Raw genomic sequence first — 11,506 nt, forward strand, 5'->3', positions numbered from 1 at the left:
CATAATTTAAAAAATCTGGCACAACCGGCAAAAAAGATGAGGAATACTGATCAAACACTTATTTGGAACATCCCACGGGTGAAAAGGCTAACTGGGAACAGTTGGGTGCCATGATTGGGTATAAAAACAGCTTCCATGAAATGCTCAGTCATTCACAAACAAGGATGGGGCGAGGGTCACTACTTTGTGAACAAATTGTCCAACAGTTTAAGAACAACATTTCTCAACCAGCTATTGCAAGGAATTTAGGGATTTCACCATCTACGGTCCGTAATATCTTCAAAAGGTTCAGAGAATCTGGAGAAATCATTACACGTAAGGGTGTTGGGCGAAAAAGCAACATTGAATGCCCGTGACCTTCAATCCCTCAGGCTCCGTCAGGTGATTGCATCAAAAAGCAACATCAATGTGTAAAGGACATCACCACATGGACTCACGAACACTTCAGAAAACCACTGTTAGTAACTACAGTTTGTCGCTACATCTGTAAGATCAACTTAAAACTCTAGTATGCAAAGTGAAAGCCATTTATCAACAACACCCAGAAACCCCGCTGGGCCTGAGCTCATATAAGATAAACTGATGCAAAGTGGAAAAGTGTTCTGCGGTCTCACGCGCCCACATTTCAAATTGTTTTTGGAAACTGTGGACGTCGTGTCCTCGGACCAAATAGGAAAGGAACCATTCAGACTGTTATAGGTGCAAAGTTTAAAAGCCAGCATCTGTGATGGTATGGGGGTGAATTAGTGCCAAAGCCATGGGTAACTTAAACATCTGTGAAGGGACCATTAATGCTGAAAGGTAAATACAGGTTTTGGGGCAACATACGTTGCTATCCAAGCAATGTCTTTTCCATGGACACCCCTACTTAATTTCAGCAAGACAATGCCAAGCCACTATCTCCACGTGTTACAACAGTGTGGCTTCGTAGTGAAAGAGTGCAGGTACTAGATTGGCCTGCCTGTCTTACCTATCCAGTGGCCTAGGGCAGTGGTTCTCAAATGGGGGTACGCGTACCCCTGGGGGTACTTGAAGGTATGCCAAGGGGTACGTGAGATTTTTCAAAAATATTCTAAAAATAGCAACAGTTCAAAAATCCTTTATAAATATATTTATTGAATAATACTTCAACAAAATATGAATGTAAGTTCAAAAACTGTGAAAAGAAATGCAACAATGCAATATTCAGTGTTGACAGCTAGATTTTTTGTGGACATGTTCCATAAATATATATGTTAAAGATTTCTTTTTTTTGTAAATAAATGTTTAGAATTAAGTTCATGAATCCAGATGGATCTCTATTACAATCCCCAAAGAGGGCACTTTAAGTTGATGATTACTTCTATGTATAGAAATCTTTATAATTTAATAAATTGTTCATTTTTCAACAAGTTTTTAGTTATTTTTATTTTTTTCAAATAGTTCAAGAAAGATCACTACAAATGAGCAATATTTTGCACTGTTATAAAATTTCAAAAATCAGAAACTGATGACATATTGCTGTATTTTACTTCTTTACCTCCCTGGTTGGAACTTACGATTATGGGTTGGAATTGGGGGTTAAATCACCAAATGATTCCCAGGCGCGGCCACCGCTGCTGCTCGCTACTGCTCGCTGCTCCCCTGTGGGAATGAGTCAAATGCAGAGGATAATTTCACCGCACCTAGTGTGTGTGCGACAATCATTGGCACTTTAACTTTTTTTAACTGTAGTCCAGAGCTGTCTCCCATTGAAAATGTGTGGCACCTTATGAAGCCTAAAATATGACAACGGAAACCCCAGACTGTTAAGCAACTTACACTATACATCAAGCAAAAATGGGAAATAATTCCACCTGAAAAGCTTCAAAAATTGTTCTCCTCTGTTACTGAGTGTCGTTAAAAGGAAAGGCCATGTAACACAGTGGTAAAAATGCCCATGTGACAACTTTTTTGCAATGTGTTGCTGCCATTAAATTCTAAGTTAATGATTATTTGCAAAAAAAAAGTTTCTCAGGTGGAACATTAAATATCTTGTCTTTGCAGTCTATTCAATTGAATATAAGTTGGAAAGGATTTGCAAATCATCGTATTCTGTTTTTATTACCATTTACACAACGTGCCAACTTCACTGGTTTTGGGTTTTGTAAATATAAGACTCATTTTGTTGAAGCTGTCTCTTGCCATCAATCCATTTGTTTATCTCTTGTTCACACCTACCATCAGATGTTACTGTGACGCCGAGGTATTTGAATTGATCCACTTGTTTTTATTTTCTTGTTGCATGTAATGTTACAGTAATTTCTTAGAAATTGTCGGCTTTGTTGCGGTTTTGAGCCAATCCGTGTTGCTTGACTGTGGGCTACTAGTGTGTTCAGGATGTTCTGTAGTTGTTCTTCAGAGTCTGCCACTAGCACAGTGTCATCTGCACATCTGAGGTTGTTAACATAAATTCCTCAAATTTTACACCATTTTGATGATTAATGTTGCGTAACATTATTTCACTGCAGGTGTTAATAAACAAATCAGGAGATAGTACACAACTTTGTCGAACAGCCCTTTGAATGACTTTGAATTGACTATTCGGACTGCGGCTTCTTGTTCCCAGTTCAAATTTTATCATTTTATTATTTAATAATCCTCAGGTCTTTCCCATCAATATCCAGCTCATTCAAGATTGTGAAAAGGTTTTTATGTTTCACTTTATCAAATGCTTTGGAATGGTCTAAAAAAACACAGGTATAAGTCTGCTTGCACTTCTATTTAACTTCCCATTACCATACGGAGTGGGAATCTAGCATTTCTGCTGCCCTGTTCCGGGAGAAATCCGAATTGCGTGGCCGAAAGCTCTGTATCTTGTTCCATCGAAGAATAATTTTGGTGGTATGACACATAAGGCTTATCAATTTACAAACCCTGTTTCCATATGAGTTGGGAAATTGTGTTAGATTTAAATATAAACGGAATACAATGATTTGCAAATCCTTTTCAACCTATATTCAATTTAATGCACTACAAAGACAAGATATTTGATGTTCAAACTCGAAAAATAGATTTTTTTTTGCAAATAATAATTAACTTTGAATTTCATGGCTGCAACACGTGCCAAAGTAGTTGGGAAAGGGCATGTTCACCACTGTGTTACATCACCTTTTCTTTTAAAAACACTCAAATGTTTGGAAACTGAGGAAACTAATTGTTGAATCTTTGAAAGTGGAATTCTTTCCATATGAGTTGGGAAATCGTGTTAGATGTAAATATAAACAGAATACAATGATTTGCAAATCCTTTTCAACCCATATTCAATTAAATGCACTACAAAGACAAGATATTTGTTGTTCAAACTCATAAACTTTGTTTTTTTTTTGCAAATAATAATTAATTTAGAATTTCATGGCTGCAACACATGCCAAAGTAGTTGGGAAAGGGCATGTTCACCACTGTGTTACATTACATTTTCTTTTAACAACACTCAATAAACGTTTGGGAACTGAGGAAACTAATTGTTGAGTCTTTGAAAGTGGAATTCTTTCCCAAAAATACGCTTCATAATGCGCCACACATTTTCGATGGGAGACAGGTCTGGACTGCAGGCGGGCCAGGAAAGTACCGGCACTCTTTTTTTACAAAGCCACGCAGTTGTACTGTAACACGTGGCTTGGCATTGTCTTGCTGAAATAAACAGGGGCGTCCATGATAAGGTTGCTTGAATGACAACATATGTGGCTCCAAAACCTGTGTGGACCATTTAGCATTAAAGTACACCCCCATACTATCACAGATGCTGGCTTTCAAACTTTGCGCCTATAACAATCCGGATGGTTATTTTCCTCTTTGTTCCGGAGGACACCACGTCCACGGTTTCCAAATATAATTTGAAATGTGGACTCGTCAGACCACAGAACACTTTTCCACTTTGCATCCGTCCATCATAGATGAGCTCGGGCCCAGCGAAGCCGGCGGTGTTTCTCGGTGTGGTTAATAAATAGGTTTTGCTTTGCATAGTAGAGTTTTAACTTGCACTTACAGATGTAGCGACCAACTGTAGTTACTGACAGTGGTTTTATGAAGTGTTCCTGAGCCCATGTGGTGATATCCTTTACACACTGATGTCGGTTTTTGATGCAGTACCACCTTAGGGATCAACGGTCTGTAATATCATCGCTTACGTGCAGTGATTTCTCCAGATTCTCTGAACCTTTTTATGATTTTAGGAACCATAGATGGTAAAATCCCTAAATTCCTTGCAATAGCTCGTTGAGAAATGTTGTTCTAAAACTGTTCGACAATTTGCTTACAAAGTGGTGACCCTCAACCCATCCTTGTTTGTGAATTACTTAGCATTTCATGGAAGCTGCTTTTATACCCAATCATGGCACCCACCTGTTCCCAATTAGCCTGCACACCTGTGGGATGTTCCAAATAAGTGTTTGATGAGCATTCCTCAACTTTATCAGTATTTATTCCCACCTTTCCTTAACTTCTTTGTCACGTGTTGCTGGCATCAAATTCTAGTTATTTATTATTTGCAAACACATTTTTTAAAATCAATTTTAACATCAGATATGTTGTCTTTGTAGCATATTCAACTGAATATGGGTTGAAAATGATTTGCAAATCATTGTATTCCGTTCATATTTACATCTAACACAATTTCCCAACTCATATGGAAACGGGGTTTGTAGACAAGTTTGAGGTTTATGTGCATTTCTACAACTTGTGGACACTCTTGTTGTTGTTATCCGCAATGTAAAAGCAAAAACATTGTTTAGTCTCCGGCCGATGTTAAGTCCCTAAGCGAAGACCCGGAACATGAAAGTAGAATTGATGGCCATAATAAATGGAACCCACGCCTTTGCCTTTGTACCTCATTGAAGGGATTACCCACTTGAAGGTGTCACTGAGAGTCCACTGGTGCGAGTGACAAGCTGCAGTGGAGGTGCATAACACTTGACTGGTTCTGGCTCAATCAGTCAGGATCACAGGTTGGAGCATTCCACGGATCCTTGTGCAGTGAGCAGAACTTTGATCTACCAAGCAGAAAGCCAACATGCAATTAGCTAAAGTAAGTGTAGTGCTTCTCATTGCAGACATTAAAACTTTTGAATTGTCCAGTAGTATTGCCAAAACTTTTGATAGAAAAACACTATTTTTACACCAAGAAACAACAGAGAAGTGGTTAAACCCAGTGATGTCATTACTAGGCTGTCAAACCATAGGAAGTCAATAATAATTTGATGTTACTTGCACCTTATATAACATGCATCCAGAGACTGTTTACCACCTGTTTTGGACTTGTGAAAGCACTCGATCACTATGGCAAGGCATCTGTCGCTTCATCCTGAACAATATTCATGACAAATGTGTGCTTTGTTTTAAAGATGTGCTATTTGGATTTACACTGTATGAAAAAAAATTGAAAATTTATTTTACCTTTGCGACCTCATTATACTATTGGCAAAGTTTTATATTCTTAAATGTAAGTTTCTCAATACCCGACCTGTTTTTGTGTCTTTAAAAAAGATATAAAACTCTACGTCAAAACACTCTCTACCTCTAACAACCAAAAAGCAGTGAAAACGAAGGTAGAAAAGCGCTATACAAGTACAACCCATTTATTTATTTACTGTGTTCCAAATTTAAATTATTTACTGAACTTGTGTGAGCCCATGGCTTTACACATTATGTATGTATATAAATACATATACATACACACACACACATATATATATATATGTATATATATATATATATATATATATATATATATATATATCATCTCCATTCATCCATCCATTTCTTCCGCTTAGTGGCTCGAACATAATAGTGAGAGTCCAGTCCATAGTGGATCTAACATAATAGTGAAAGTCCAGTCCATAGTTGATCTAACATAATAGTGAGAGTCCAGTCCATAGTGGATCTAACATAATAGTGTGAGGGTCCAGTCCATAGTGGATCTAACATAATAGTGAGAGTCCTGTCCATAGTGGATCTAACGTAATAGTGTGAGGGTCCAGTCCATAGTGGATCTAACATAATAGTGTGAGGGTCCAGTCCATAGTGGATCTAACATAATAGTGTGAGGGTCCAGTCCATAGTGGATCTAACATAATAGTGTGAGGGTCCAGTCCATTGTAGATCTAACATCATAGTGAGAGTCCAGTCCATAGTGGATCCAACATAATAGTGTGAGGGTCCAGTCCATAGTGGATCCAACATAATAGTGAGAGTCCAGTCCATAGTGGATCCAACATAATAGTGAGAGTCCAGTCCATAGTGGATCTAACATAATAGTGTGAGGGTCCAGTCCATAGTAGATCTAACATAATAGTGAGAGTCCAGTCCATAGTGGATCTAACATAATAGTGTGAGGGTCCAGTCCATAGTTGATCTAACATAATAGTGAGAGTCCAGTCCATAGTGGATCTAACATAATAGTGTGAGGGTCCAGTCCATAGTGGATCTAACATAATAGTGTGAGGGTCCAGTCCATAGTGGATCTAACATAATAGTGTGAGGGTCCAGTCCATTGTAGATCTAACATCATAGTGAGAGTCCAGTCCATAGTGGATCCAACATAATAGTGTGAGGGTCCAGTCCATAGTGGATCTAACATAATAGTGAGAGTCCAGTCCATAGTGGATCCAACATAATAGTGAGAGTCCAGTCCATAGTGGATCTAACATAATAGTGAGAGTCCAGTCCATAGTGGATCTAACATAATAGTGTGAGAGTCCAGTCCATAGTGGATCTAACATAATAGTGAGAGTCCAGTCCATAGTGTATCTAATATAATAGTGAGAGTCCAGTCCATAGTAGATCTAACATAATAGTGAGAGTCCAGTCCATAGTGGATCTAACATAATAGTGTGAGGGTCCAGTCCATAGTGGATCTAACATAATAGTGTGAGGGTCCAGTCCATAATGGATCCAACATAATAGTGAGAGTCCAGTCCATAGTGGATCTAACATAATAGTGAGAGTCCAGTCCATAGTGGATCTAACATAATAGTGAGAGTCCAGTCCATAGTGGATCTAACATAATAGTGAGAGTCCAGTCCATAGTGGATCCAACATAATAGTGAGAGTCCAGTCCATAGTGTATCTAATATAATGGTGAGAGTCCAGTCCTTAGTGGATTTAACATAATAATGAGAGTCCAGTCCATAGTGGATCTAATATAATAGTGAGAGTCCAGTCCATAGTGGATCTAACATAATAGTGTGAGGGTCTAGTCCATAGTGGATCTAACATAATAGTGAGAGTCCAGTCCATAGTGGATCTAACATAATAGTGTGAGGGTCCAGTCCTTTGTGGATGTAACATAATAGTGAGAGTCCAGTCCATAGTGGATCCAACATAATAATGAGAGTCCAGTCCATAGTGGATCCAACATAGTAGTGAGAGTCCAGTCCATAGTGGATCCAACATAATAGTGAGAGTCCAGTCCATAGTGGATCTAACATAATAGTGAGAGTCCAGTCCATAGTGGATCTAACATAATAGTGTGAGGGTCCAGTCCATAGTGGATCTAACATAATAGTGAGAGTCCAGTCCATAGTGGATCTAACATAATAGTGTGAGGGTCCAGTCCATAGTGGATCTAACATAATAGTGAGAGTCCAGTCCATAGTGGATCTAACATAATAGTGTGAGGGTCCAGTCCATAGTAGATCTAACATAATAGTGAGAGTCCAGTCCATAGTGGATCTAACATAATAGTGTCAGGGTCCAGTCCATAGTGGATCTAACATAATAGTGTGAGGGTCCAGTCCACAGTGGATCTAACATAATAGTGAGAGTCCAGTCCATAGTGGATTTAACATAATAGTGAGACTCCAGTCCATAGTGGATCTAACATAATAGTGAGAGTCCAGTCCATAGTGGATCTAACATAATAGTGAGAGTCCAGTCCATAATGGATCTAACATAATAGTGTGATGGTCCAGTCCATAGTGGATCTAACATAATAGTGTGAGGGTCCAGTCCATAGTGGATCTAACATAATAGTGAGAGTCCAGTCCATAGTGGATCTAACATAATAGTGAGAGTCCAGTCCATCGTGGATCTAACATAATAGTGTGAGGGTCCAGTCCATAGTGGATCTAACATAATAGTGAGAGTCCAGTCCATAGTGGATTTAACATAATAGTGAGAGTCCAGTCCATAGTGGATCTAACATAATAGTGAGAGTCCAGTCCATAGTGTGTCTAATATAATGGTGAGAGTCCAGTCCATAGTGGATCTAATATAATAGTGAGAGTCCAGTCCATAGTGTATCTAATATAATAGTGAGAGTCCAGTCCATAGTGGATATAACATAATAGTGTGAGGGTCCAGTCCATAGTGGATCTAACATAATAGTGAGAGTCCAGTCCATAGTGGATCTAACATAATAGTGTGAGGGTCCAGTCCATAGTGGATCTAACATAATAGTGAGAGTCCAGTCCATAGTGGATCCAACATAATAGTGAAAGTTCAGTCCATTCGGGCGCCAGCAGAAGACCTTCCTGAGCGAATCAAATCAATTCATAGTAACCGGAAAGTCCTGGGTTCAATCCCGGGCTCGGGATCTTTCTGTGTGGAGTTTGCATGTCCTCCCCGTGAATGCGTGGGTTCCCTGCGGGTACTCCGGCTTCCTCCCACTTCCAAAGACATGCACCTGGGGATAGGTTGATTGGCAACACTAAATTGGCCCCAGTGTGTGAATGTGAGTGTGAATGTTGTCTGTCTATCTGTGTTGGCCCTGTGATGAGGTGGGGACTTGTCCAGGGTGTACATCACCTTCTGCCCGATTGTAGCTGAGATAGGCACCAGGGCCCCCCACTACCCCAAAAAAGGGAATAAGCGGTAGAAAATGGATGGATAATTGTTGAAGCTTTGAAAGTGGAATTCTTTCTCATTCTTGTTTTATGTAGAGCTTTATTCGTTAAACAGTCCTGGGTCTCCGCTGTCGTATTTTACTCTTCATAATGCGCCACACATTTTTGATGTTTCCTATTTGGTCCGGAGGACATGACGTCCACAGTTTGCAAAAACAATTTGAAATGTGGATTCGTCAGACCACAGAACACTTTTCCATTTAGCATTAGTCCATCATAGATGAGCTCGGGCCCAGCGAAGCCGGCGGTGTTTCTGGGTGTTGTTGATTAATGGGTTTTGCTTTGCATAGCAGAGTTTTAACTTGCACTTACAGATGTAGCAACCAACTGTAGTTACGAACAGTGGTTTTATGAAGTGTTCCTGAGCCCATCTGGTGATATCCTTTACACACAGATGCCGGTTTTTGATGCAGTACCGCCTGAGGGTTCAAAGGTCCGTAATATCACCGCTTACCTGCAGTGATTTCTCCAGATTCTCTAAACCTTTCGATGTTTTTACGGACTATAGATGGTAAAATCCCTAAATTCCTTGCAATAACTCGTCGAGAAATGTTGTTCTAAAACTGTTCGACAATTTGCTTACAAAGTGGTGAGCCTCGCCCCATCCTTTTTTGTGAATTACTTAGCATTTCATGGAAGCTGCTTTTATACCCAATCATGGCACCCACCTGTTCCCAATTTGCCTGCACACCTGTGGGATGTTCCAAATAAGTGTTTGATGAGTATTTCTCAACTTTATCAGTATCTATTGCCACCTTTCCCAACTTCATTGTCACGTGTTGCTGACATCAAATTCTAAAGTTAATGAATATTTGCAAAAAAAAAAAAAGTTTATCAGTTTGAACGTTAAATATGTTGTCTTTGTAGCATATTCCAGTGTTTTTCAACCTTTTTTGAGCCAAGGCACATTTTTTGCGTTGAAAAAATTTTGAGGCACACCTCCAGCTGAAATCATTAAAAAACGAAACTCAGTTGACAGTAAAAAGTCGTTTTCGCAATTGTTGGGTGACTTTAAACCATTACCAAGCATGCATCAATATAGCTCTTGTCTCAAAGTAGGTGGACTGTCACCACCTGTCACATCACACCCTGACTTATTTTGAGTTGTTTGCTGTTTTCCTGTGTGTAGTGTTTTACTTCTTGTCTTGCGCTCCTATTTTGGTGGCTTTTTATCTTTTTGGGGTATTTTCCTGTAGCAGTTTCATGTCTTCCTTTAGCAATATTTCTTGCATCTACTTTATTTTAGCAATTAAGAATATTTTATTGTTTTCATCCTTCTTTGTGGGCGCATTGTTCATTGTCATGTCATGTTCGGATATACATTGTGGACGCCATCTTTGCTCCACAGTAAGTCTTTGCTGTCGTCCAGCATTCTGTTTTTGTTTACTTTGTAGCCAGTTCATTCTTAGTTTCGTTCTTCATAGCCTTCCCTAAGCTTCAATGCCTTTTTTTAGGGGCACTTGCCTTTTGCTTATTTTTGGTTTAAGCATAAGACACCATTTTACCTGCACGCTGCCTCCCGCTGTTTCCGACCTCTACAAAGCAATTATCTACCTGCTGCCACCTACTGATCCACGGTTACTCTCTTGAGCTCTAGACAGCACCGACCACTCAACAACAACACATCATTTGCAGACTATAATTACTGGTTTGCAATTGATTGATTGATTGATTGATACTTTTATTAGTAGATTGCACAGTTCAGTACATATTCCGTACAATTGACCACTAAATGGTAACACCCGAATAATTTTTTCAACTTGTTTAAGTCGGGGTCCACGTTAATCAATTCATGGTACAATATATACTATCAACAGCAAAAAATATTTTTATACCAAATAGGTGAAACTAGATAATCTCCCACGGCACACAAGACTACGTCTATGTGCCGCGGCACAGTGGTTGAAAAACACTGGCATATTCAACTCAATATGGGTTGAAAATGATTTGCAAATCATAGTATTCCGTTTATATTTGCATCCAACACAATTTCCCAACTCATAAGGAAACGGGGTTTGTATATATATATATTGTATTCTATTTTAGTTACTTTATTGAGTTTACAAACCTCTGGCGATGATTTGTACTGTTTTTCCTACTTATTTTTAATATTATTATTTCTCGATTGTTTGTAAATGTTGCAGTTTATAAATACAGTTTATAAAATTCAATAATAATACTAATAAATAAATAAAAAGTCAATAATAATCCTATTTTAGGGTAGACTGTTTGCCTCTATTCAGAATATTTGTATTGTCATTTGCTGTCCTTCACACAGTTTCTCGCAAGAGGTTTTACCTCCTAACTTACCAATAACAAAAGACAAATAAAACGTTGAGTTGATCAAAATGCAGGCAGTGCAACATGTTGATATAACGCGCATGTTTTTACAGGATAAAAATACTATATTGCTGCTAAAACGGCTTTTGTTTACAGAACTAAATCAGCATGGATAGCTTACCTTCAGCCACTGTTCGTCATTGGCTGTGTTTTAGTGGCCTAAAATGCGCCTGTCCAATGAGTCGTACAAAGTACAATTTATCATAACCTGCTACGGCTGTAGCCATATAAAACAGATCACGGTAAGAGGGAAACATAAATTTACGTGGCACAAAAAGCGCACGGACGGGAAATAACAGTCACAC

General features: G+C 38.9%; 1 protein-coding gene across 6 annotated transcripts in view; it reads right to left on the minus strand.

Annotated features, from left to right (window-relative positions):
* The window catches only part of LOC133569225 (phenylalanine--tRNA ligase, mitochondrial-like), a 19,654-nt gene extending 8,167 nt beyond the window's left edge, over positions 1 to 11,487 (minus strand). The window contains exons 1-3 of one of the 6 annotated variants that reach the window (XM_061921457.1): positions 11,323 to 11,487; positions 4,868 to 5,009; positions 1,539 to 1,623 (exon numbers count right to left, since the gene is read on the minus strand). The gene's annotated coding sequence lies outside the window, so the exon portion shown is untranslated. Of the gene's footprint in view, positions 1 to 1,538; positions 1,624 to 4,846; positions 5,010 to 11,171; positions 11,293 to 11,322 lie in introns of those variants that run through there. The other 5 variants (XM_061921456.1, XM_061921453.1, XM_061921454.1 and 2 more) reach the window with 5 other exon arrangements.
* Between the last annotated feature and the right edge of the window lie 19 nt (positions 11,488 to 11,506).

The sequence above is a fragment of the Nerophis ophidion genome, linkage group LG15 (genome assembly GCF_033978795.1).
Source record: "Nerophis ophidion isolate RoL-2023_Sa linkage group LG15, RoL_Noph_v1.0, whole genome shotgun sequence".
Taxonomy (NCBI): Eukaryota; Metazoa; Chordata; class Actinopteri; order Syngnathiformes; family Syngnathidae; genus Nerophis; species Nerophis ophidion.